General features: G+C 42.4%; 1 protein-coding gene across 4 annotated transcripts in view; it reads right to left on the bottom strand.

The window, feature by feature from the left end:
• Window positions 1-27721, bottom strand: part of FRMD4B (FERM domain containing 4B) — a 336715-nt gene that overhangs the window by 143520 nt on the left and 165474 nt on the right. Inside the window, exon 1 of one of the 4 annotated variants that reach the window (XM_082849086.1) lies at window positions 327-409. The exons of the other annotated variants lie outside the window; for them this stretch is intronic. The gene's annotated coding sequence lies outside the window, so the exon portion shown is untranslated. Of the gene's footprint in view, window positions 1-326; window positions 410-27721 lie in introns of those variants that run through there. 4 annotated transcript variants of the gene reach the window in all.

The following is a 27721-nucleotide window of genomic DNA, read 5'->3' as shown; positions in this document are numbered from 1 at the left end:
ATTAAAAATTAAAGTATGTCAACTTAAATCGAAATAAATTACATTAAAAACAAGGGTAATAAATGCTCACTAAATTGGAAATAAATTCATCACTTTCCAATTATTTTACTCCCTTTTACTATTCTCTTTGCTCTTGAGGTTTTCAATGTCTAGGGAATCAGTGAAAGCAATGCTCTTTAATGGTACCTAGTGCTCATCTCCCCAACTCAGTGTTGTGACCTTGGTAACATGAAGTCGGTCAAGGTGAGAGTATTTACACCATGGAAATTGGCAAATACAACCAATCGGTGCCCTTTTCCCCAGAGAGCTGGTTGTTAACTACTTACCAGCACACCACTGGGGAAGTTCAATGGGAGCAGGAGGTCTGGGGGCAGGGTGCTGCTCTGAGCTCTAGGTCAGGATGTTGAGGCCACTGAGAGACCACATGACAAAGAGGAAAGAACAGAGGCTTTGGATTCTGACACAACTGTTCAAAGCTCAGCTGACTTAACTTTCCTAGGACTTATTTATTACATCTCTAAAATGGGGCTAACAATGCCTACCAACAGAGCACAGAGCTGGACAGAGGCCAACATAACCGGGGCTTGTTATACTTTATTATTGTACTTGAAAAAATCCCCAGGGGACAAGCTCATTGCTGAGGTTCTCCTGACCCAGGACTACAACTCGCATATCAAATGTTCAGTGTCATTTGCTTTCCCTGTTCTTTTGCTACTGGAATGTAAGTTTCATTTGCTGCTGCTTTCCTAGCCCCTAAGACAGTGCCTAGCCCATTGTGGAGCTAAATAAGTATGTGTGGAATGAATGAATTTCCCTTCATTTCCAGCTCCTGATCCCCCCCCCCTTTTTTTTTTTTTGCGGTACGAGGGCCTCTACTGTTGTGGCCTCTCCCGTTGCCGAGCACAGGCTCCGGACGCGCAGGCTCAGCGGCCATGGCTCACGGGCCCAGCCGCTCCGTGGCATGTGCGATCTTCCCGGACCGGGGCACGAACCCGCGTCCCCTGCATGGGCAGGTGGACTCTCAACCTCTGCGCCACCAGGGTAAGCCCCTGATCCACTTTTGAGTTTTCTGCCTATTTCTACTGTTAAGGTCTCATCGGCAAGTGAGGGACTCCTCGGCTTCTTAATGGCCAGATTCCAACCAGCTGTGTTGCTGCTATCCTTCTGGAATCTATCAGACCATTGGAACTCTTCTGCTAAAGCACGCCACCATGACCTTAAAGCCTCGATGAAAGACGTTTCCACCTTTTTCATCACAAGCAGAATTGAGCCTGTGTCATTATGCTCTGTCGGCAAGTTTCTCCCCATTTCTATTCCTGCTCTGAAATAATCTCAGTTCCGTTCTGCCCCCGTCAGAAGGGACCAGCCTTGTGAGAGGAAATCTCACCCGACACTTGGGGCTGTAACCAGGGAACCAAATATTTCCCCCTGCGCCCTGCCTCAGTGTTGTTTCTTCCTCAGTGTTGTTTCTTACATGTGCTCTCATAGAGCAGCATTTCTGAAGGTTGGGGGTGGTGGTGGTGTGGTCCTTTAAAGAAGGATGGCTGCCTCTCATAAGAGTGGCCTGGGTGGTGGATCATGCAAAGTCATTGGAAAGTCATCAATTTCCAGAATTTCTAGTGCTTTTCTGATCACACTTGCTCTAGTCAGGGGGGGTAAATCAGGTTGGAGCCGCCCACTCAGCTACTTGGTTCAGGGCAGTGCTTAGGCGCAGCCCCTCACAAGTCCAGTGGGCATGATGCCTGTTCCTGGTGCTGCCTCGAACTAGCTGGACACTTCAGGGAAGCCACTTACCTTCTTTGAGTAGCTGCTGTAAAATGGGGATAATTTTGCCTAAGTGCAATATAAGCGTCCCATAAGAAGCAGCTCTTACTACCTTTTAAAGTATAGTATATTATTTAAGAAGTGTGATGGTCAAGACCATAGGTTCTGGCGTTAGTCAGACTTGGGTTTAAATCCCAGCTCTCCTCTGTAGCACCTGTTGGTCTTACACAGATACTTCACTTCTCTTGAGCCTTGGTTTCCTCACCTGAAAACAGGGATAATAGCACCCCCCTGCCCAGGGCTGGGAGGGTCACATGAGATAATATACATAAAATGCTTAGCAGAGTGTACACTTTACAAATGGTAATAACATGTAATATTATTATACTTTTCACTAATAAAAACCAGGTAATTGCTACAGGCCCCTTCAGTGTGGGTGTTCTCAAAGGCCACGTTCAGGTACTGAGCAGGTGGTGGGCAGGTTCTTTTCTGTCCCTGAACTCTACAGAAGAGAAGGAAGCAAGAAGCTCCGGCCATGTATAAACTTGTTCTGGACGTTTCAATTAGTAATAATATCACCTTGGCTGTCTGGAGTGCTTTAAACTTTCAAAGTGCCTTGGTCTCTATTTCTCCTGTGAAACTTTACAGCAAGTTTTGATGTGACAGAAGTGTCATATCCCTATTTTTCTCTGTTAATTCATATCCTTTTCATACTTCAATTGAAGTATATTTCATTTATAATATTATGTTAGTTTCAGATGCATGGCACAGTGAGTCATTATTTTTGCAGATTATCCTCCATTTGTCATATCCATATTTTACAGATGAGGCCATGAAGGCTCAAAGAAGGGAAGTGACTTGTCTGTGGTCACACAGCTAGACAGAGCCAGATGGAGAGTTCCTTCTTTGTACTGCCCCACACCATCTCCTGGCCCTTATAAGAGGATTCACGAAAAAAGTAAAGTTAAAAGAAAAAACAAAACTAAAATATAAGCCAGCTCCTGCCTGCAATGCTTCCTCCTGTGCATTTTACAGTGGAAAGGCTCCAATTAGACATTCAATTAGAATTGTAAACGAGGATTCAGTGCTCCCAACCCAGGGGTGCTCTGGGGAGTCTGCAGTGCTCCGTCAGCAGGGTCCTGCTGCCTTGAGCACTCACCTTGTCAGTCCCTGAAGCCTTTTTTTTTTTCGGTACACGGGCCTCTCACTGTTGTGGCCTCTCCCGTTGCGGAGCACAGGCTCCGGACGCGCAGGCTCAGCGGCCATGGCTCACGGGCCCAGCCGCTTCGCGGCACGTGGGATCTTCCCGGACTGGGGCACGAACCCGTGTCCCCTGCATCGGCAGGTGGACTCTCAACCACTGCGCCACCAGGGAAGCCCCTGAAGCCTTTTATTAGACTGAAATCAGTGAAGAGAAAAGCACTTTTAAAGAATTGGAGAATTTTACAATAGCCCTGCAGATAAAAGTCTGAGGGGAATGATGAGGAGTCAGACTTGGGAAGATCTGGAAAAAGAACATTCCAGACAGAGGCCCAAGAAGTGCAAAGGCCCTGTGGCAGGAATAGGCTTCATTTGTCACACAACTTTTTTTTTCATGATTACACTCTTAAGGAGCTTCTCTAGACATTTATTTTTCCCCTTATGCCCTCCTCCCTCATGAAATTTTAATATCACAGATATATTGTATATCTATTGGGTAGAGTTGAGCTTTTGAAGTCCACAAACTACTGTAATATCAGAGGTTTTAATGTTTGCCCCCAAGAACCAATTTTCATCCTCCTTGGAGAAAAGCTGTCCCACTGAGAATGCGCAGTTTAAGAAAAAAGTAGCAGCAAACGTGGCTGGAGCTTGGCACCAAAAGGGAGACTACAGTAGACAAGGTCAGGGGATCAATGAGGGGCTCATGAGTGGTCCTCAAAGTGTGGTTCCTGGACTCACAGTGTCACTATTAACTGCAGCTCGCTAGGAATGTGGAGTGGCGACCAACCATCTGTGTTTTAGCGAGCCGTCCAGGTCACTCTGTTGCATGCTGAAGTCTGAAAACCCCTAGGCTATATCAGGAGTTAGGAGTATGGGTCCTATTGCAAAGGCAGTGGGAGGCCATTGGAGGCTTTTAGGCAAGGGGGAAACAAGATCGGGGGACATTTGTAAAGGATAACTCTGGTTCCTATCAGGAGATGAGACTGGGAGTGGGGTGGCAAAAATCAAAGAGAGAGAGAGAGAATGACAAGACTGTTGCATTGGTCCTCATCCATAAAATGGACATACACATATGACCAACTTTATCAGCTTCTTGTGAGGGTTAAATGAGAGTACTTGTCAAGAACTTGGCACAGTGCTTGGCACTGAGTGACTATTACTTATAAAAAATACCAAAACTATTCTGTCTTACTCTTAATTCTCTCTTCCAAACTCCTACTGGTTAATATCCAGATTCCCCCACTCCCTTCAGATCCCTCTATTTTTGCCCGTGTTACCAATTTAGCCGGCGGGCGGGTAACATATCTCTGTGGGCTGGTAAATCTGTAACATGTTTACAAGGCTACTTCAGGTCATGGTGAAGGTCCACAGTGTTCTATTCAGTTTCCTTTCTTTTTCATTTTTCCTGTGAGATTTAATGTTGGCCTAGAAAATGAAACTTCATGTAAAATCTGAGTTTTAGAATCACTTCTATCATTAACTTTGGACAGTTTTTGCATCTGTAAAATAGGAAGTGAGATCTGCAGGGTTAAGCACGCACTTTGGCATCAGGCAACCCAGGATGCAAGACCTGACTCTGACAATTAGCTGGTGGGACTCTGGGCCAGTCATTTAACCCCTGTAAATCGGTTTCTTTATCTGAAAAATATCGACAGTAACAGTGTCTAACTCATGGAGTTGGGGCTGAAACACTAGAACAGGTAGAAAGAGCCCAACACAGCACCTGTCATTCTGTTAGCCACGATGAATGATGATGACAGTTGGACCTGCTACAGGCGCAGTGTGGCTACATGGACCACTAAGAAAAATGTGATTCTACAGCTCCCAGAAAAGGCGGAAAACATATGGGCTTGGGAAAGACATCAGTGGGACAGACTGATGACACAGATAAAACATCCTCGAGCAGGATGCTTTGTGCATACACAAAGGTAAATGGATCTGGAATAATCTAGCCAGATCAGGAGAACTTCCCTCCATGTGTCCATCTCACAGGAATGGGAGGTTCCCGAGAGGGTCTTCTTGACCGAGGGGGTCTAGCTTTGGAGCTGACCCGATTCAGTTGGAAGAAAAGCTTCCATCACCCATGCGGCCCACCTCGTCCTGCACCGCCTGCTCCCTGCCCACCCTTCCCCTGGTCTTGCACTCCTTTCCCTTTTGCTCTCTGGGCTCCAGCCACACTGGTCTTCTTCTAGTTCTTCTTCGTATGATCTCCTTCCCACCTCAAAGCATGAGGGCATTTGGAAAGTGCCTGGCTAAACCAATTTACCCTTAAAAACACAGATTAAAAGTGAGTCTCTCATAGAAGCCATTGTGTAGTGGTTAGGAGTGAAGACTCCGAACTCAGATCACCCGGGGTTCAAATCCTGACTTAGACGGTTTGCTAGTGGCACCACGTGGCCAAATGACCTCATCTCTTTGTCACTCTGTTACCTGATCTGCGTAATGGAAACAGTACCGGTGCCTTGCTACTAGCTTTGAATAAGCTGATGCAGAGTGTGTGGAATAGCCATGGGCTCCATAACTCTTACTCTGAGTGTTATGTGTTCCTTTAGCTCTCTAAACTGCTCTTCCGCAGCACTTTACACAACTGTAATTAAAGAATGATGTACTTTGTTATATAATATCTGCCTCCAGGGACCCTATCTGTCTTCTTAATCCCTGGACCCCCGAGCTTATAGCTGGCACCTTGCAAAAGCAGCTGCTCAATAAATGTCTATTGGATGAAAAAATGGAGTTGCTTATTCATTTTTTAAAAACTGAGACCACAACGGAGACTTCTTCTTTCATATAAAACATTTAAAAGCTATCACGAGTTGATGCGTAGTTTCCTTTAAAAACAAGGAAAAAAGAATAATGCAAAGTAAGAGCTGTGGCATGTTGGACCTCAGCACTTGTTCTAATGAACAGGGGTGCCCGCACTTGAGGTGAGCGCTTGGTGACGTGCGTGGTTACTACGAACAAGGTCCCAGTGCTGCAACTCAAATATAGTGGTTACTGCGAAACCTCTGCAGATTTTCAGGTGACTCCCTAAAGCCAGATGACTGTTCTAATGGTAAACAGAGCAATTACTTATAAGTCCCACTAGAGTCACCTTACTCTCAACACAAGGCCAAGTACCAAGAGGGTGCCTGCCTCACCCACACCCCCATTGTTGTTAGAGGTATAACTCCTCTCCGACGAGCAGTATAAACAGCTACGGAGGAGGAGGTGGCAGGACTTGCTCTTACGTTCTAAATACCTTCTATGGAGCCCGTGTCAGTTCCAGGATCACACACTTCTAGAGGGTTCAAATAAGGTTAAGTGCTAAGGAGTTCCAAAAAGCTCATTTCTCGGTGTCACGCACAGAGGCCAGCTAGTTTCTCACCATTTCTCTGAAAGATACATACATTTATTCCATTTCCTCAGCTGGGATACAGGAGCTCTTACAAGTCTACTAGTGCTGGTAGAGGAGTTTGCAAACACCTTCCTCCAAAGTATAAACAAAATGTGCGTGTGAGAATCTTTCCAGGAAGACTTTCTATAACTTCTGTCAGATTTATATTCTGGGTCCACGTCCTTAAAATGGTTTAGAGGGCTTCCCTGATGGCGCAATGGTTGGGAGTCTGCCTGCCGATGCAGGGGGCACGGGTTCGTGCCCTGGTCCGGGAGGATCCCACATGCCGCGGAGCGGCTGGGCCCGTGAGCCATGGCCACTGAGCCTGCGTGTCCTGAGCCTGCGCTCCGCAACGGGAGAGGCCACAGCAGTGAGAGGCCCGCGTACCGCAAAAAAAAAAAAAAAGGTTTCGAACTAGATCCTTAAAATGATAAACACTTGACCTCAAACCCAAGACGGAAGTCTGCAAGAGACATACTGCAGTTGATTACTTATTTGTGAACTTGTGCCCAGTGAAATACATACAAATGTCTGCAGGGTCAAGAGATCTCATGTGTCCAAAAGGACGGAAGGCTGATGGATACCCTGACAGTGACAAGATGTGGGGTAATGAATAACTGATTCACATTGATGCTATCATGAGCATGAAGGGCCCTGAAAAAAATTACCCATTCATTACTTTGAATACTCAGTCTTCTGGTGGTGTTTACATATTTTCATATGTATGTACCCTTGTTTTTATTTGCTGTACTTGGGATAGACGTATAATAATGTTACTTAATAATATTAATTGCCCAGGCTTCCCTCGTGGCGCAGTGGTTAAGAATTTGCCTGCCAATGCAGGGGTCACAGGTTCGCGCCCTGGTCTGGGAAGATCCCAAATGCCGCGGAGCAACTAAGCCCGTGCGCCACAACTACTGAGCCTGCGCTCTACAGCCCGTGAGCCACAACGACTGAGCCTGCGCTCTAGAGCCCGCGAGCCACAATTACTGAAGCCCACGTGCCTAGAGCCCGTGCTCCGCAGCAAGAGAAGCCACTGCAATGAGAAGCCCACGCACCACAGCTAGAGAAAGCCCGCACACAGCAACAAAGACCCAACGCAGCCAAAACTAAATTAATTAATTTTAAAAATATATATTAATTGCCATTTACTATGTGCGTCTTCAGTGCCAGAGGCCAGCTCTAATCCCCTCAACAACGTAATAAGGTCATTTCAACTGTGCCTGTCATAAGGCCAGAGGGGGTCACTCAGTTCATAAGTGGCCAAGCAAGATTTATGTGCTAAGACTCCTGCCACTTCCTCTCCCTCTTTCATTTGGATAGAGCCTACCAAAAACAGAACCTTTACCAGTGGACTCCTGAATGCTTTACAGTGTCACTGTTCGCTGGAATTGACATTGTTCCATTTCTACCTAAGAACACCCGTCAGTTTAATCCTTTGACCTCAAATCATATTAATGACATTCCACTACTCACAGCCATTTTATGTCAACAGCTTTTCCACTCCCCAAGAGTGAACAGTAGATGAACTAAAAGTCAAGCTTGGAAGAGCTACTGAGACTCACTGGAGAGTTCCAGTTTGCACTCCCCCACTGGACGGCGCTTCATATAGTGGCTGCATCTCATTCACCTTTGTAAGCCTGAGCCTGGCACACGGGTGGCCCAAGACACACCCAGGAAGTATGTGTTGACTTCTAAGGAATTTGGAATCCAAGGAGCAGTGTCAAATTTCAATACAAGAGGTGTATCCATGACCCACAAAGTCTGGATTTCTTCCTGGATAGCATCTCCATGTCTGATTTCAGTTTGCAGTTTGGGGAATTTCTCCATTTCCAACTTTGCCTTCTTCCCATTGCTGCTACTCACAGGCTGTCCCTGGCTCTACAGGCATCTGAGTCATATAGTCCATGCCCTGACTCCCTTTTTGTGAAAAGGAAAATATCAGTGGAAAGGAAGAAAGAGGGGAGAGAAGAAGGAAAAGGGGAGGAAAAGAGGAAAGAAGAGGGGGAGCGGGTGGCTAGCAGAGAGGGAGAGACAGCTGCAAGTGATCTGTAAAGAACCTGTAGTGACTTCAATTAAAGTTAGAGCATTTCGAAACTGAAAAGGGGCCTCAGCATGAGACTAACTTCTTCACCCATAAATGTGGGTTCGGAGGCCTGGATAGGAAAAATCAGCTCTCCAAGGCCATAGAGCTTATCAGTAAGGGGCAGACTTAGACCTGGAATCCAGTTCTCTCTCTCACACTGCTCTTCAGATAAAGATTTCCTATTGTGGAAGGTCAGCTTCTGGACTAACCTCATTCCTGACTGGAAAAACTGAATATAAATACCTCTCATAGAAAGGGTGGTGTACAGTCAAATCTTGAAAAAACGGGTACAAACTCTGCTGACTTGTTCATTCTAACTTGCAAGGATAGAAGAAAACCAAAAGAGGAAATAAACCAACACAAGAGGACAGAAGTGAACATGTACTTTACAGCCCTACCTACAATGGCTTCTTTAAGGGAAAAAAACACACCTAAAATAAACAGAGGATGTGCCCAATATCACCCTTTGCTTTCACTGCTTTTATTGGAAGGATAAACTGTTTGCCTAAACTTGGCAGATTATACTAACATATGTTAATGTATATTTTACCTGTACTCAGCTTTATCTTTCCAGTTTAGAAAAAGTCTTCCATTTAAAAATTTTCATAGTTTTCCAGCATTAAGCAGGAAAAAGTCTTAACTGGAGCTTCATGGAATTCAGATCAGGGACAAACAAATGTGTCTCATACTTGAATTATGATGTTGGAACAGGCCTCTAGAAAGAGCTAACTAAATATATTCAGGTTCTGACAATATTTTCAAAGCGAAGAGAAAGTGTTTTAGTACGTTTTTACCAAGTACTACAGCTTGTTATGACTAGTGACAAGGCTGCTGGTTCTTTTTCTCGGGGTCCTTCGTGTACCTGCCCACTGGTTTCTGCCAGCAGTTGGAAGCAGTCCATAATAAGAAGCAGAGCCTCCTTTGGGATGCAACTTCCACCTTTCTATTCCAAGATAGAAATGAGTGCATGAGAAGAAACTCATGCTGCATGAACCGCAGAGATGCTGGAAATTAGACAAAGCCATCAGCTGGTCCTAGAGACAGCATTGTGGTGGACACAGCACAGACTCAGGACCCAGGAGAGAGGGCTCTAGCCTGTGCCCTGCCCCTAATGGGATAGGAGAGCTTAGGAAAATTCCTCCACTACTCTGGATTTTCATCTACTCAGTAACAGCATAAGGGGACTGGATGACTCCAAAGTGACTTACAAGGTTTTTTCCAGCTCAAATATTCCACGGCATGAATATATTTAACAATTCTACTCAGGACTTCCCTGGTGGCACAGTGGTTAAGAATCCGCCTGCCAATGTAGGGGACACGGGTTCGAGCCCTGGTCCGGGAAGATCCCACATGCCACAGAGCAGCTAAGCCCGTGTGCCACAAGTACTGAGCCTGTGCTTTAGAGCCCGCGAGCCACAACTACTGAGCCCGCGAGCCACAACTACTGAAGCCCGCGCGCCTGGAGCCCGCGCTACACAACAAGAGAAGCCACCGCAATGAGAAGCCCGCGCACCTCAACGAAGGGTAGCCCCTGGTCGCCGCAGCTAGAGAAAGCCCGTGTGCAGCCATGAAGACCCAACGCAGCCAAAAATAAAAGTTAATTAATTTTTAAAAATTCTACTCAAATAGTGTTATTAATCCACCACTCATCCCCCACCCTCCGCATAGTTATTGAGCACTCTCTCCATGGTGGCGGCGGGGCGGTATACTTGATCATAAGAACCTCCATTCCAGTAGTTACCACTTTTCCATGTACTACCAATGAAGGATGAAAATAAATGATGCACTGGAACACAGAGAACGTGCCCTGGAGTAGAATTTGCTATGTCTGGGAATATCTTAGATCCTCTGCTAAGAGATGTACTTTTTGATTCCTGAAGGGGCTGCATTACAGAATGGTCTTACTTCTAGCGGGGTTCTATGGCCTGAGTCTAAGAATAGGATCATCTAACACGAGGCTCTGGGTGACCATAATGCCGCTCTGAGAATCCAGGTCAAAGGACTGCATTTTGGATACGATCACGTTCCTTTCTACTCCTTCAGATCATTAGATACCTTTAAACAGGACTGATTTAGAAACAATCGATCCATTTCTAAGGACATGCTATTGTGTTAGATTATGACAAGAGGGTCCGATCCCAGACCCTATTGTGATATGTTTGTTTCCCTGACGTTTCTCTTCTCTACCTAATCCTGCCCACTTCCTCCACAGACTTCCTCCTATACCCAAGAGCTTTGCAGCCTCCTGGATGAGACAATTTCCTTTGTTTTCTGAAGTCTACCCAGCTTTTCCTCCCCTCCTCCATCTCCAACATCTACCCATGAGGGGAAAAAAATGGACACATAGAATTGGACATTATGAGTTTAGCATAACCACATCAGAAGGGAGAAAGAAAAAAAAAAGCTTCCCTTTTAATTAGACTGTAGGACTTCCTTTGACCAATCATAAAGGTTTTATGAATTAATTGATAGCCATCCCCAAAGATGGCATTTCTGAGGTCTCTACCTTGAGCCATTGAATTCTGGTCACATAAAGTCCTCATAAACTAGACTGAGGGACGGAATTCAATTTCCCTGCTTCTGTCTCGAGGCAAGACAGGGACGTACATTAAAAGGTCCTTTTAGAAAAGTTACTAATGAGTTCTAGTCCCCCACAGGATCTTTCCTGCCAAATGCTCACAGAAATAGAGATGGCTCCAAAACCCTGTGCTGACGAGATGATTAACAACTGCAAATCTCAAAGCATTTTCATGCTGCTTACTGACACCGTTCCTGCCCTTGCCCTGTCCTTTCCACATCCATAAAAGGGCTCAAGTCTTTAAAATTAAAAAAAAAAGAAAAGAAAGAGAATGGTAGTGGGATGGCATTAGGGGGAAGCGGTGATGTGGAATTATACACTGCAACAATAATTACCAAAATTCTGAAATAAAAAAACAAGAAATGAGCCTTTTAGGACTTTTAGGGGAACAGAGATAACAGTTCAAACAATGACAGGAAAACCCTCCGAAAGATGAGCGTTAAGGACGATCTTCACTGTGGTATCAAACTGGAGGAGATTCAACTCTTTTGGAGAAGGAATAACTCTTTGAAAAGAGCAAAGACAAACATTTCTTGGAGTTTCCTTTTTTGCAAGTTGGGTTCTGAAATATTAGTACATAAGTTCGTCCACCCCCCGTATAACATTAAAATCTGCCCTCAATTCACTAAGAAATGCCAGGAAGAGCTCAAGAAGCACCATTATACTGTCTGTAGTCAAAAGATTATAAGAGAAATTGCTCTTACCTCCGAACCATGGTCTCGGCTCATTTAAAGGGACCGGAGAGAACGGGCAGGACAAAGGACACATATATTAAGCACTTGTGATGTGTGTGTGTGTGTGTTTTCTCCAAATATAAGCTGGTGGAAGTAGGGACCTAAAAACCCCGACGCCTTCCGCTGCCATATAATCACAAGGAAATGACCTTACCGTTTGTTGCTTTGATTAGAAACAAAAGGCTTTCAACATGAGTCAGGAGAGCAGTGGGAGAAAAAAAAACCAACAACCCAAAATTTCTGCTACTTTTTTTTTTTTTGGCCACCTAAAGCTTTTCTTCATAACATGTTTAAAACATATGATGAAATGTTGTTTACTGATAATGCATGATCTGCACTGGATAATAATTCAGAGATGGGCTATGCCATCTAAGAATCCAAACTTCAAGTTTGGCTCTTCAATCTTTACACATTCTGAATTTAATGAATACAAACAGAAATGACACTTAACTGTGCCACCCACAGCCATTTTACACCAATAGCTTTTACACTGAGAAGGAAACTCAGAATTCCACGCGACAAACTTCATAAGATCAGTCAGCATCAGTGATGCCAGCCACAAACAGAAAATCCTGGTAAGATGCCTTTGGTCTCGAGAAAGGATTTATTTCATCATTTGCATTTAACTAAGTCATTACTACTAAAATTGCTCAATGGATAGGAAATAATCAAAATCCATTATACTTCAAAGTAAAGCAGAGAGAAAAATATATAAAATCCAGTAAATATAATAAAACCACTTATTAATTTTAGAATGGCTAAGTAAGAGCCTGTGACATGGTACCATGTTTTTCCCACCTGAAAAAAGAATCTTCTGGATTTTTGTGCAAGTGTGTGGTATGGTTAAGAACATGTGTTCTAGAGCCAGACAAACCTGGCATTTTGTAGCTGTATGTCCTTGGGAAAGTTACTTGACCTCTCTGAGAATCCATTTCCTCCTTAGTATATAGGGATAAAAATCCCTATCTTATTAGGGGTGTTGGAGGAATTAAATGAGATCGTGCATACAAAGCACAAAGAATGTGCCTGGCAGACAGACATATATCATGTATTAAAATAAAAGGTGAGGTGCCCTCCCCCCTACCAAAATCCCTTATCTCTCAAAAATGAGAGAGTAGCTTTATCTTCAGGTCCTTTCAAAGACTCCAGTTCCTTAGAACTACAACATACTGTGGAAGGCACAATACTTTGAAACAGCCTCATTCAATAACAAGTTTGTATGCTTATAAAGATCACTTGATAAAATCAGTAGAAAAGGTGGCAAAGAAGTTAATACAGGTTAGGTAGTTATTATAGGCATGTGACTTCACAAGTGGAGGGGCTGAATGTCAGAGCAAACAAGTTACTTAAATATTACTTTATTTTTTTATAATTTTTATTTATATATTTGGTTACACCGGGTCTTAGTTGCAGCACATGGGCTCCTTAGTTGCAGCAAGTGGGCTCCTTATTTGTGGCACTCGGGCTCCTTAGTTGTGGCACGCGAGCTCTTAGTTGCAGCACGCATGGGGGATCTAGTTCCCCGACCAGGGATAAAACCTGGGCCCTCTGCATTGGGAATGCAGAGTCTTAACACCTGCACCACCAGGGAAGTTCCAAACATTACTTTAAAAGGCCACACGATAGGTGGTTATGCTGGAAGACCATACGTATACACCTCTAGGATGAATGAAAAAGGGGGGAAAAAAAAGTCATGCAATAATACTCCCAGTGAAGTATCATATATGGAGATTGAAAAGTGCTGTACTATTTACAAGAGCTAAACTAAATGTCCATGGACATATGAATGGATAAAGATGTGGTACATATATAAAATGCAATATTACTCAGCCGTAAAAAAGAATGAAATAATGCCATTTGCAGCTACATGAATGGACCAAGAGATTATTATACTGAGCAAAGTCAGTCAGAAAGAGAAAGACAAATATCATATGATATCACTTATATGTGGAATTTAAAATATGACACAAATGAACTTATCTACGAAATAGAAACAGACTCACAGACATAGAGAACACACTTGTGGTTGCCAAGGTTGGGGGGGGGATTGGGAAGGATGGATTGGGAGTTTGGGATTAGCAGATGCAAACTATTATATACAGAATGGATAAACAACCCAAGGTCCTATTGTATAGCACAGGGAACTATATTCAATATCCTGTAATAAACCATAATGGAAAAGAATACGAAAAAAAATACGTATATTTATAACTGAATCACTTTGCTGTATGCCAGAAACGAACACAACATTGTAAATCAACTATACTTCAAAAAAAAAAAAAAAGAACAAGTTCTGTAGCTCAAACAACTTAGGCAGAAGCAAAGATGCTGTGCTTGGGTAAGCCAGAAGGATGATTTAAAGAGGGCCTTTTGTTTCAGGGCCAACACACAGATGCATGTGGAGAGGCTGAAAAAAATTACTTCATAAAGAGGGAAAGTGCAAGACAGCAATCACCCAAATTATTAATCCACAGGACAAATGATCTTAAATATTAGAAGTAAATACTGGACTACTTCATCTACATTGCTAAAGTTTTATACATTCAGGTTGGCCTAAAACACTGGTTTTGAATCTTCTTAGTGGGAACATGAGTGACTTTATATTTGAGGGAACCTTCTGTTTAGGTATACATAGCAGGAAAAACTCAATAAATGGTCACTTTTCTCATCAGGTTGAATAGCCTCCTGAGAAAACTAGTGTGACATTTCCAATTTTAAGGTAAGAATTTTTCACTGTCGAAGGACAATCAGAATTTTGATAAATAGTTTCAGAATCGAGGCAACAGAATGGGCTAAAACTAGGAGATCAAGGCCAACATGAAGAACCAGGTGAAGTGACTTGACAGACCAAATACAGGGCTGGGGCAAGGTCAGGGTATGGTTGTGGGAGCACCGGGAGGATTAAAACTAGATGATCAGAGTAAGTATCTGTTGTTTTTGCCCATCCAAAGTCTGTTTCACTTTTTCTAATCACAGATCCCTGCTTCTCTATGACAGCACCATCCAAATCATTAGGGTGAGCTAACCTCAGGGCCCCTATATCAAGGGATAATTAACATGCGATTCAGGAATAACCAATAAAAATACCCGGCCCCAATATTCCCTAGTTATAGGGATGAGGGAAGAAGGGTGTTTGTCTTTGTTCTGGAGTTAAAAAGCTGTTGGGATGAGAGCCTGGGGTACCAGAGTACTTCAGGCCAGACAGAAGTGCTGGAGAGAGACAGACTCCAATGACTGTCTGAATCACTATAATTTCTATTTCTACTTAAGCTAATTTAATTTTTTTTTAAATTGGTTTGCAAACAGAAAGGTCCTATCTAATACAGTAGTTCATGGGAGACAGGATAACTGGAATCAGATACCCTTCATCAGCTGACCAATACTGTTTAACAAGTTGAATGATTATCGACACAGAATTGGGGACCTGGGTGGGAGGCCAAGGTACCGGGGATTCAGCCTTGGGTAAAAGGATAGTTCCTGCAGCACTGGGGCATCAGATAGGAGCTCTGTGGTCAGTGCATTAGTTAGGAAGAGGTCCTTTAGAAATGGCATAGAGAGGTCTACACAGGAATAGCAGAAAGTCTCACTCTACATCCAACCTGAAACCACTGCTCTTCCAAATGGCTCTTGCCGGGCAGTCAGACACAGGGCAGGGCTTAACCTGGGATCCAAGAACGCAGACTCAGGGAGCCCTGTTACGGAGTCCCATTGAAAATGAAAAAACAAACAAACAACACCCCTCCCCCAGAAATTAACACAACATTGTAAATCAACTATACTTCAATGAAATACATTTTTTTTTAAAAAAGGGGGGAAAAAAGAAAATGAAATTATATCTCTGGAATAGGTCCAAATGAATGATGGGCATATGTGAAATTATGCCTATAAAGTGCCAATTGTGACACAATTCGCTGATCACTAACTGGTGAGTCTGGATAAGTATATGGTGACTTTGTGGAGGCTTCCACCATCCTGAAAGTGGGACAAAGGGAATAGGTCCATCATTTGGGGGGAAAATATGTGAAAGTGTAGACCAGATTTTTAAAGAAATAGAGTCTTAGGAATCTTTACGAGAAGCTTTGCATTTATCACAAAACTATCACTTTCATCATAGAACACTTCGTATACCAAATTAATGCCAGACACACCATAAAATCCCAACAATGTATTGCAGTTTTCCAAAACTCTGATGGCTGAGCACAGCTCTGAACCACTTGTCATAAACTAAAAGGGCAAACTTAAAGACCAGCTCATCTCCTCCTAAATTTAGTGAGGTTTGCATTAAAGAAAAGAATATTTCTGGGCTTCCCTGGTGGCGCAGTGGTTGAGAGTCCGCCTGCCGATGCAGGGGACACGGGTTCGTGCCCCGGTCCGGGAAGATCCCACATGCCGCGGAGCGGCTGGGCCTGTGAGCCATGGCCGCCAAGCCTGAGCGTCCGGAGCCTGTGCTCCGCAACGGGAGAGGCCACAACAGTGAGAGGCCTGCGTACCGCGAAAAAGAAAAAAGAATATTTCTTTCATAACTCCTCATCCTTCTCTAATTCTACTTCTAGAACCAATTCGGTTCTTCCCAAATATTCATGGAGCACCATGGACGTGCAGAAGCCCTGCAAGGGAAATCAAAGGTGAAAACACTACAGTCCTGACCCTCGAGGGATTTACAGCCCAGACTCGGTGTTTCTCAAGGTGAGCAGAGTGATTATCTTACTTTTCACCTCACAGTCAACCCTACAGTTGAGGAATCATGCATCCCTTTTACACACATGCTGGTTCCTGTTTTCAATCTTTTATCAATCTGGATGCCAGCGCTCCTTGGGTCCCTGATGGTTTTTCTTAGATCTGCATTCATTCCAATAACTATTTTGGGGGTGCCTAATAATAATGGCTGTAAGACCAGCAGAGTCCCACAGGATCCCACGCTCAGAAGGGCACCAATCTTGTTTAATGCTCTGCTGTCTTGTAATACATTTTGAACAAGGGCTCCCACATTTTCAGTCTGCACTGGGTCCTACCAATTATGTAGCTGGTTCTGCTGGGTACCAGGCTAGGTGGTGGGGAAACAGTGATGAAAAGGAGAGACTCCAGCGGGGGGCAAGAAATAAAAAATAAATTAATTAATAAATAAGGTAATTCCAGGTGAGGGTTAAGACCTGTGAAGAAACTAAAGCAGGAGGATGTGATGAAGAGGATGGAGGGACTGGAGACTAAGAAGGAGTCAGACAGGGGAGCTCCCTGGTGGTCTAGTGGTTAGGATTTGGTACTTTCACTGCCATAGCCTGGGTTCAATCCCTGGTCATGGCCAAAAAAAAAAGGAGCTAGCCATGTGGATATCTGGGGGACGAGTTCAGGACCACTTCTGCCTTGTTTGGGGCTATAACACGTGGCACATGGAAATCTCTCAACTCATATTGTGAATGAATAGAACTTCTGTTCAAAAAGGAAGAACACCAAATACAGAAAACAAATTCATAATTTACTAGAATTGGGACAGCACTGCTGAGCGGTAAGGAACATTTGAAGTTTATTTAAGGTCTCCTTCAGGATCACATGTTTCAGCAGTTGGAGGGGGCACACCATGTCCAGGAAAAACAACCCTGATGGAAAAGTCCGTTATTCACATTTCCCTTCAGGCAGAAAAAGAGGGAAGTTTCTTGTTCTAGGCGGATTCTCTTGCTTTCCTAACCCAAAACAGAGAAACAGAGGTGAAAAAGTTAAGGAGAAAAGGAGACATTGTAGGGGCTCCTTTCTGTTTCACAAGATGAGTGCCATGAGTTTTGACTTGGTTTTTACATAAGGCACGCACAGGTTTTCAGGCGATGGACATTGTAAAATCTAATCTCACCCCTGTGTTTGGAGATATGAACAGAAAAAGGCTTTGGAAGTTCAGAAGTCATCAAAAATGTTCCCACATTCACTGTAAAGTGCATATATTCATTGTTTTATCTTCTGTTTTAAATGTCACATGCAATAAACTAACACTCAACAGGCCAAATTTATCGAGTGCTGACTGGTACCAGGTACTACGCCCCGTGCTTTACACAGATTCTTCTTTTATCCTGACAGCAACCCTATGAAGTGGGTACTTGTTCACCTCTAGTTTGCAGATGAGAGACAGAGGCTCAAAAGATCTGGTAACAGAAGTCCCCCCAACTGGGTGCAGAAGAAGAGGATTCGAACCCGGGGCTTTCAGGCTTAAACTGCCTTCTTATTCGGCTTTTGCAGACAATGAGAAATGCATCCAGGGGTTAACAACATGCTGTTAGGTTTCCTTCCTGTATTTCTGCAGAATCTTTTTTTTTTTTTTTTGGTTTGGTTTGGTTTTCCCCCTTTTCTCTCCCTTTGTGTTTCTTTGAAATCGAAACAGAACTTTTTTGGTGGAAAATTTCAAGCCCTTAAAAAAGTGACAGATGGGTATAATGAACTTCCGTGTATCCATCACCCAATTTCAACAGTTATAACACACGGCTAATCTTGTTTCATTAATATTCTCATCCACTTTCTGTCCTTCTGTACGTATTACTTTGGAGACAATTAAGACTTCAAATAATTTCATCTGTAAATATTTCAATATAACAGCTAAGGACTCTTTTAAAAGACAACCCCAATTACCTAAAACAATATTCATTAATATCAGCAGATATGCAGTTAGTGTTCAAATTTCCAATTGTCTTATGAATGTGTTTTTTTCAAGTTTGTTTGAATCAAGATCCAAAAATGTCTACATTTTGCAATTTGTTGTTATTTCTCTTAGGTCTCTGTTAATCTGTAAGTTCCCCTTCCATTCATCTTCTCCCTCTCTTTTTCTCTCCTCTCTCTCTTTTTCTCTCTCTCTTTGCAATTTATTTGTTGAAGAAACAGGGCTGTTTATCCTGCCATTTCTCCTGCCCATCTGAGTTCTGCTGATTACATCTCTCTGGCGTCATTTAATATGGTCCTTTGTCCACCATATTTCCTGTAGGTTGATTGAGTCTGAAGGCTTGATCAGATTCCAGTTAGATCTTTTTGGGCAAGATTGTCTCATTGGTCACCAATCTGTGTTTTCTCATTAGGGCTGTCTCTTTTTGTAATGTTAGTTCACTAGCCAGATCATTTAATTGACTAAGGGTTGCAATATGATGACCTTCCAATTCTATCACCCTTTCCTTTGAGCCAGAATAGTTCTGTAGTGTGAAATTTCCTCTCATCTACTAATGGGTTACCTAGTGGTACAATTCATAAAGAAAAGGCAACAAATGCTTGATTCTTCACCTTTATTTACTAGTTTTCAAAATAGTGAGTTGGCACTTCCAATGGTGGCCAAATTGGTTTTTAAAGTATTTATAAACTCATGAATTTAAATATATTATATGTGTTTCAATCTATTAACATTGTTGTCCTTTGTGATGTTCAAATTGTCCCATACTAGCCAATGGGAAATTCTTCCAGTCAACTCCTACGTCCTTCTGACATGACTCTCACAGTTTTTGCTATCTTTCTTGCTACATGGGATGAAAAGATGCTCATCTTGTATGTTTATTGATACTGTCCAAGACCTACACAGCTACTGCTATTGCTACACAGTCTGTTATTGCTTTTTGTTTCATTTAAAAAATAGAGTTATAAACAGTAAAATATATATCCTTTAAGTATTACAATTTGACGAATTTTGACAAATGTGTACACCTATATTATCCACACCCCTACCAAGATAAAAAATATTTCCAGAATATTCTGCCAATTGCCTCTGCCAATGTTTCCCCATCCTCCATAAGCAACCACTGTTCAGATTTCTATTATCATAGGTTAGTTTTTCCTGTTCTAGAACATCATATGAATTGAATTATAGACTATGAATTCTTTGATGAATGTTCTTTCACTGAGCAAAATGTTTCTGAAATTCATTCAGGATGCTGGATATATTTGTTAATTCATTTTTTATTGCTGAGTAGGTATTCCACTGCATGAATATACTACAAGTTATTTATCTACTCTCCTGTTAATGGAAATCTGAGCTATTTCCAGTTTGCGGGTATTATAAAGAAATATGCTATGAACATTCGCTTACAAGGTTTGTGTGTGCGTGTTTATCTGTGTGTTTGTATGTGAGTACGTATGTATGTACATAAGTTTTCATTTCTCTGGAATAAATACATAGGAGTGGAGCTAACAGATCATGGGGTGGAAGCATGTTTAATTTTTTAAGAAACTGCCAGTTTCCCAAAAGACTACACAATTTTACACTCCCATCAGTAATGTAGGAGAGGTCTTCGCCAACACTTGGTATTATAGAGCTTCTTAATTTAGCCACTTTAGTGACTGTGTAGTGCTAGAAGCACCCATGTTTAAGTGACTTTTTTTTTTACATGTGTATAGGTTTGGATGATAATTGCAAATTAATAAGAGCAAACACTTACATAGTACTTAAGATACACCAGATGCTGTTCCTATACTTTATAAAGATATATCCAATAATACCTTTGAGGTAGGGACTATTATTATCTTTATTTTACAGATGATGAGAAAAATGAAGCACAGAGAGGTTAAGTAACTTACAGGAAGTCACAGCTAGGAAGCAGCAGATGCAGGATCTGAAACTAGACAGTCTAGCTCCAGGGCTCAGGGCTTCTGACTCCTAAGCTCTTCTGCCTCTTGCAATTGTTAATTAAACTCTTTTTCCTTTCTCTAATGTTTCACAGAGATGCTGGCAAATATTTCTGGTCAATACTACTAATTAATAAAGAAATACTGTACTTTTTAATGTAAAGCATTTTTTTAAAAAAAGAGTTTCCTTCTACTTTTATCCAACTTACTCTGAACTTAGACATTTTCCTTTTACCAGCACATCTCCAGTTCTTGTTCCATTCTTTCCACAAAAGTTTCTTATTTTCGCACTTTTTTTTTTTTTTTTTTTTGCGGTACGCGGGCCTCTCACTGTTGTGGCCTCTCCCGTTGCGGAGCACAGGCTCCGGACGCGCAGGCTCAGCGGCCATGGCTCACGGGCCCAGCCACTCCGTGACATGTGGGATCTTCCCGGACCGGGGCATGAACCCGTGTTCCCTGCATCAGCAGGCAGACTCTCAAACACTGCGCCACCAGGGAAGCCCTTGAGCACCTTTTTTGTTAGACAACTCTTCTCTAAGTCGTGATCTTCAAGTCCTGAGCAGATCTTATATCAGAGTGCTTTTTGCAGTAAGTAACAAACAAAGTAAAAATAACTTTAATGATATGAATCGACTATCTCACTATCTAAAGGGAGGGTAGTTCCAAGGTTGGTGAAGTCCACAGATTAGTACTGCCATCAAAGTTCCAGGTTCCTTCTATTTTTCCACTCAGCATGCTCTCCTGAAACTAACATTCCCTCATGGTTACACCATAGCTGCCACTCTTCCAGGCATCACATCCCTACTCCAAAAGAAGGATCATCTCTTTCTTCTATGTCTCTTTTTAAGAGTAAAGAGAGTTTTTCAAGAAATGCATCAGGGCTTCCCTGATGGCACAGTGGTTAAGAATCCACCTGTCAATGCAGGTGACACGGGTTCAAGCCCTGGTCCAGGAAGATCCCACATGCCGCAGAGCAACTAAGCCCCTGTGCCACTACTACTGAAGCCCACATACCTAGAGCCCGTGCTCCACAACAAGAGAAGCCACCGCAATGAGAAACCCACACACAGCAACGAAGAGTAGCTCCCGCTCACTGCAACTAGAGAAAGCCCGCGTGCAGCAACAAAGACCCAATGCAGCCAAAAATAAATTAAAAAAAAAAAGAAATGCATCAGCAAGTTGCACCCCATTGGCCAGAGCTAGGTCATATGTTTACCCTAAACCAATCACTGGCAAGAGGAATAAGACCACATGATTAACTTTGACCTCAGCTTCACAACCAATGTGTGGATATAACAGGCAATAGAGTATCCTGAACTATTGGTCCTCTCAGCCCTCAAGGCAGCCTAAGATCCTGCAAATGGTCACCTCAGGCTCTGAGCGGCCTCATATACATTTACCCTGTGTACCATACAGGTACTAGACTCTCGTATGTACGCTACGACATGAAAAATGTTGGGAAGCACTGGCTTAGAGACCTACCAGGATATTCCTAAGTCACATGGGAGGTGATATTGATCCCTGAGCCAAATAAGGCCTCTCAGGGGGTAAGAAGGAAAAAAATGGCTCCTGGAAGCAGGCTTAGAAAATGAACAGGAAACAAGAGAACCCACCCATAACGGAGCAGACACAGCTGACACCATGTCATACAACGACTGTCTTGTCTGTGTCCCGCCCCCTCTGCTGCTTTGATGGTTCTTACTTGCAAACGTTCCCTCCTCTAGCTCAAAACTCGGAGTGCAGGAGCACAGAGGTATCATAAGCCTGGTTGAGACCTCAAGCCTGCCCCCTAGATGAACAGGGGCAGACAGGAAGATCTGGCTCCCTTGGTGGCCACGGTAGGAAGCCTGCACAGGGACCTGCCTTTTTGCCATCTGCCTGGTGGGCACCGCCAGAAGGGAGTCGGGGAGCTAACAGAACGCCAGTGGTGAGTGCTGGCCAGCCCACACATGACAAAAGCCCTCTTTGAGGGCTTTCCTGTAGCAACTCCAATTTAACTCTAAGATAGGCTGGCCCTGGTGAAAGTCTATACACAAACAAATCTGCAGGTCAACCCATCCTCACCCTCAAGGTGCAATCTCTCAAATAACCATGACATTAACAGGACTTGCGGTTTCAATCATCTCCCAAGTAATCAGTTCTGGTGTCTCCCGAAATGAGACAAATGACAGTTTCATAGTCGCTTGTGGCTATGAAATCTCACTGAAACAATTCAACTCTGGCTAAATTATATTTAACTTAATAAATATGGATTCAGAGGGCCAAATAAGCTTGAAGTCCTTGGGCATCAAAAGAGAAAAGGTGAAAAAGAGAAAATAAATGGTGCATCGTTCTGTTCTCCTGCCCTAAACTTTATCCCTTGTCTAAAAAAATAATAAAGTCTTGGTGATCACTTTCAAGCTTATCTAAATGAAGCTGAGAATGTTTACAGACAAGATAAAACAAGATTTTTGAAATCTACTAAATAGTACTTGGGGACACCATAGTTTGAAACCAAAGAGTATAATGAATGCAAAAAGAACTAACTATTCTGAGCTATTTGTAAATCTTAAGACTTTAGTACATGGCAGAGAGACTATATGAAAATATATCTTTATGATACTTGGATTTCAACCAGCAATGCTCTACATAAACTTGCTTTAACTATACAAGGAAATTCCATATCACTGTGAGAGGACAAACATTTTCTAAGAGACTAAAATGTGCTCTAAAGCATGCAAACTAATTTATACTGTGATGAAATGCAAAATATGCTTTTCCTGATGCTCTCAGGCAAGTACAATTCCAGTGTTCCAAGCATCAGGGCCCTTAAGAAGGTTATGAAAAGCAGACAGCTCCACTAACTAAGGAGATAAAATGAAAACAGATACAAAATATAAATTTTTTGCTAGCACCATGGTATAAATCAAAAGTTGTTGGCCATGGTATGGAAAAGAAAGATTCTTGTTCACTCAATGGCATCAGAAATTGGTACAACCTTTTTGGAAATCCAAATTCCTTCCAAATGAGGTATGTATCTTACAGAAATTCTCCCACAAATGTTTTGCATATGAGGATGTTCATGGTAACATTGTCTTAGTAAAATTTTGGAAACAACTTAAATGTCTATTAATAGGGGATTACCAAAATTAATTGATACATTCATACCACTGAATACACAGCAGTTATGAAAAACAGAGATAGATCACCATCTAAGATGTGTAAGTAAATACATTTCAAACTAAGATGTCTAGGATGATCTCACCTCCGTAAAAATTTATATTAATGTAATATGTAAGGCACTATATGTTTAGAAAGTATTCGGTGAACATATACCATTGATAAAAGACTCACTTTTAAGCCATGCATTTCTATAACAATTAAATTTATGGACTTATGTTATTTTAATGATAAAAAACTCTATGGCTCTCCAAGGAACACAAATATTGATTTTTATTTAATAGTAATCACATCAATAATAACTAATGGTCATTATTAAATAGACACACTAGATAAACACGTGGAGAGACACTGCTACATGCCGGGTGCTGGGACACAAGGTTACATTGGACAGATCCCTGTTCTCCAGAAATACTCTACACAACAGCCTGGATCAAATGTTTTTGTTTTAAATAAATTTATTTATTTATTTATTTTTGGCTACGTTGGGTCTTCATTGCTGCGCACGGGCTTTCTCTTGTTGCAGTGAGTGAGGGCTACTCTTCATTGCAGTGCACGGGCTTCTCATTGTGGTGGCTTCTCTTGTTGCGGAGCACGGGCTCTAGGCATGTGGGCTTCAGGAGTTGTGGCACGCAGGCTCAGTAGTTGTGGCGCATGGGCTTAGCTGCTCTGTGGCATGTGGGAACTTCCTGGACCAGGGCTTGAACCTGTGTCCCCTGCATTGGCAGGCAGATTCTTAACCACTGCACCACCAGGGAAGCCCCAGATCAAATGTTTTGAATAGGAAGTTTTGCAAAATTATAAAAGTTACGTATATCCTTGCCATAAACGATTTAAATTCAGAATTATTAAAGTAAAAGAAGTAGAAACCTTTCTCTTCGTCCACTTACATATCCCAGGGGTAAACATTATTAATGGCTTGGTATATGTATTTCCAATGCTGTTCTCCCATGTACAGGAACATATACACGCACTTCTTGCATTTATTTGTGCCTTTTTGTCTCTATAGACATACACACACATATATACACACACACATCCTGTATATTGTTCTGTCTTTTGTGTTTATTTTTACCCCAAAATCGGTCAATGACAATTCTGGGGGGGCTGTGATGTATAGGTCTACTTCACTTTTCCTACTGATGTCACAGAATCCCATGCTTTGGAGGGACTATCATTTAATTAATCATTCTCTTATTCATGTCTTCACTGTCTTGCTATTTCAAATTATGCTGCTGTGAAAATCCTTACACATATACCATCGTGTCCTTAAGATGACTTCCTGAAATGGAAATGTCTGGTCAACGAGGGCACATATCTTACATTTTGATTGGATACAACTAAACTGTCCCACGGAAAGGTTGTAACAATTTACCAGGTTATAATTTAATTCTTCTGCTTCAAAATGTCCATCTCTTCTCTTATCCTTATTTTACGTAACTTCCTGTAGACGCGAGAGGAAGTGAGCCTCCCATTTCTAAGATTTTTCCTTTTCTTTTTTGGCCTATTTTAGTAACCAGGGCCTTTTCCTTAAACTACAGTGTATCGAATTCTTGTCATGTCCCAGACACCATTCTGAGAAGTCACAGGGCATCATTTCACTTAAACCTGGCAGCAGTATGATGCAATATTATGTTCCCATTTCATAGCTGAGAAAACGAGGCTCAAAGGAATGAGGCATCGCGCTGTGGGTCACACAACCAGTGAGGGATGAGGCACACAGGATTAGAGTTCATATCCATCTGGCTCCAACATCCTTAGCTCCCAAAGATTATGTGCACATCACGCAAAAGAAAGTAGACAAAGCTGTTCATCTCATTACAGGTTCTATTAAAACTGACCGGGCTTCCCTGGTGGCGCAGTGGTTGAGAGTCCGCCTGCCGATGCAGGGGACACGGGTTCGTGCCCCGGTCCGGGAAGATCCCACATGCTGCGGAGCGGCTGGGCCCGTGAGCCATGGCCGCTGAGCCTGCGCGTCCGGAGCCTGTGCTCCGCAACGGGAGAGGCCACAACAGTGCGAGGCCCGCGTACGGCAAAAAAAAAAAAAAAAGAAAAAAAAGAAAAACAGACCAATGGCATTAATATTTGTAAATAATGAATGAAGCTGCTTGGGCTGAGGAAGGCAGCTGTTTCCCAGGCTGCTCCCTCCATCTTTTTCCCCACAGGTCCCTCAATTCCTTAACCAGCCGCCTCGTCCTCCTTTTTGGACGTAGTTGCTGGGGAAGGGGAGGGGGCAAGAGCTCCATTTTGAGTAATTCGCTCTACTGCTGTCTACTTAACAGCCCATGCCATGGCCCCATTTCACAGACCAGTGAGCTGAGCCGAGCCGGGAGGTGACCAGGAGCTTCTACACGTGACCAGTTCTCTGGTTTTCTATTTTCTTCTTTTTTAAACTAAGGGTAACAGATGAAGTTGTTGACCAAGCTTTCATTTGCTGAACTTCATCAAAATTGATAGTAACCTGAAAAATACAATCTACTACAGAACCTAACATATTATTGGTACTGGCTAATTACTTCAGGGTCATAATATAACTTTAGAAGTGATGTTGAAGATTGGGGAAAAAAAGCGATGTTTGGTAAATATGTTGGCTAATAGTTTTATTTTCTGGAAAAACTTCAGATACAGTGATATACATATATACACATACATATATATACACACATGCACATATATGTATGTATATTTATACATTCTCATATATACATATATATGCACACACATATATATGTCTATATGTAATTTATTTATACATTTAAATGTGACCTATTTAGCTCAGAGAAAATACACCAAAAAAAAAAAAGGGAGGAAAAAAAGAAAAGGATATAATTAAATTTGATGTACTTACAACACACAATATACAGCATAAAGGTGTGGCAAACTTTTGCTATATTTGTAACCTAATGTAATGTTTGAGCCTGAAAAAAAAATTAAACTGATGCAACTTGGTGGTGAATAAATGGCACCGTTCAGACTCTGGCACTGATATCTCAAAAAAAATTTTTTTGAAACTCAGAGTTGGCTTCTGAAGTTTATTAAAGGAAAAACACATTCACTAAAAAAATCTCATTTCCAAAAAGAATTTGAGAGCAAAAATCTTATGAGCTCGGCTGGAACTATATCTGGCATCAATACCTAGAAATATTAATATATAAAAATCTTAAGGAAGGAAAAAACCCCAAAATCTAAATACTATGAGCGGATGCTTAGGATTCTTCATATCCTGAACCAAACTGTTTCAAACTTAAACATTAATTTCACTGAAAAACTGGCATTGGACTATTTATTGAAAGTAAATGTACTTTGTCTTCAGGAAATATTTGAAAAATGCCTCGTATTCCTTTTTGTTCTAGAAGATTATGATTCTGTCATCATTTGAGGTTGATAATTAGACACAATAACCAGCTCTTGTAACTCAAAGGGTCAAACTCTCTTTATATTGTCTGTGCTTGCAGAATTTTAAAAAGCCTGGACACGGCCAAAGACTTAGGGAAAGCAAGCTTTTAATTAAACACTAATGAAGACCAGAGAGAAAAAAAATATTTTCCCCCAAGAATGCAGGCAAATCCAAAGGGTCCTTCCATCCTTAGCTCCAGGGGATGGGAATGACCTGAGACAGGGTCAGAATGAAAATCGACATCCACAGAGTGCCACGAAGAGAAAGCCAGAGGTCTGAAACGTCTGTCAGCATCAGTCAGGCCAAAGAGGGCACCTTCCAGACCTTAACCACAGGGATGGGCACAGGAAACAGTGATCACTTGACAGTAAGAGCTAACAAGAACTACAGAAACTGCCAACTTCCCCACCCTGGGCTGGGCACGGGCAGGGACCTGCAGCTGGCTGTACACAGAAGCTGGGGTCCTTGACTGAGCCCGTTTTACAGGAACTGGAGGAAATAATCTGTTCTGCTCTCTGCAATGCTACTTCCTTAATGAAATGGCTGTCAGAGAACACAGACCAATGTAGTCTCAGTCAACGTACACTGGCTTGTGGCTATTTTCCCTAATGAAAAAGAATAAACACATACACACAAATACACTTCAGCACACATGGCTTTGTCCTGGATGTTTCCAAAACTACATAGACTGTAAACATTCTCTTTGGACACAGTCTCCTTCCTGCTGCTTCCCCCTCCTCCAAATTCTTCGTGTCTTCCTACAGCATATGTGGTCACCACTCCAGCCCAGGTCTCCCATCGTCCCACAACTGGTCACGAGAAACAGCCTAACTGCTCTTACCCCTTTCGC

The sequence above is a fragment of the Leucopleurus acutus genome (assembly GCF_964270905.1).
Source record: "Leucopleurus acutus genome assembly, chromosome: 10".
Lineage (NCBI taxonomy): Eukaryota > Metazoa > Chordata > Mammalia > Artiodactyla > Delphinidae > Leucopleurus > Leucopleurus acutus.
This window is presented reverse-complemented; position numbering and strand designations above follow the sequence as displayed.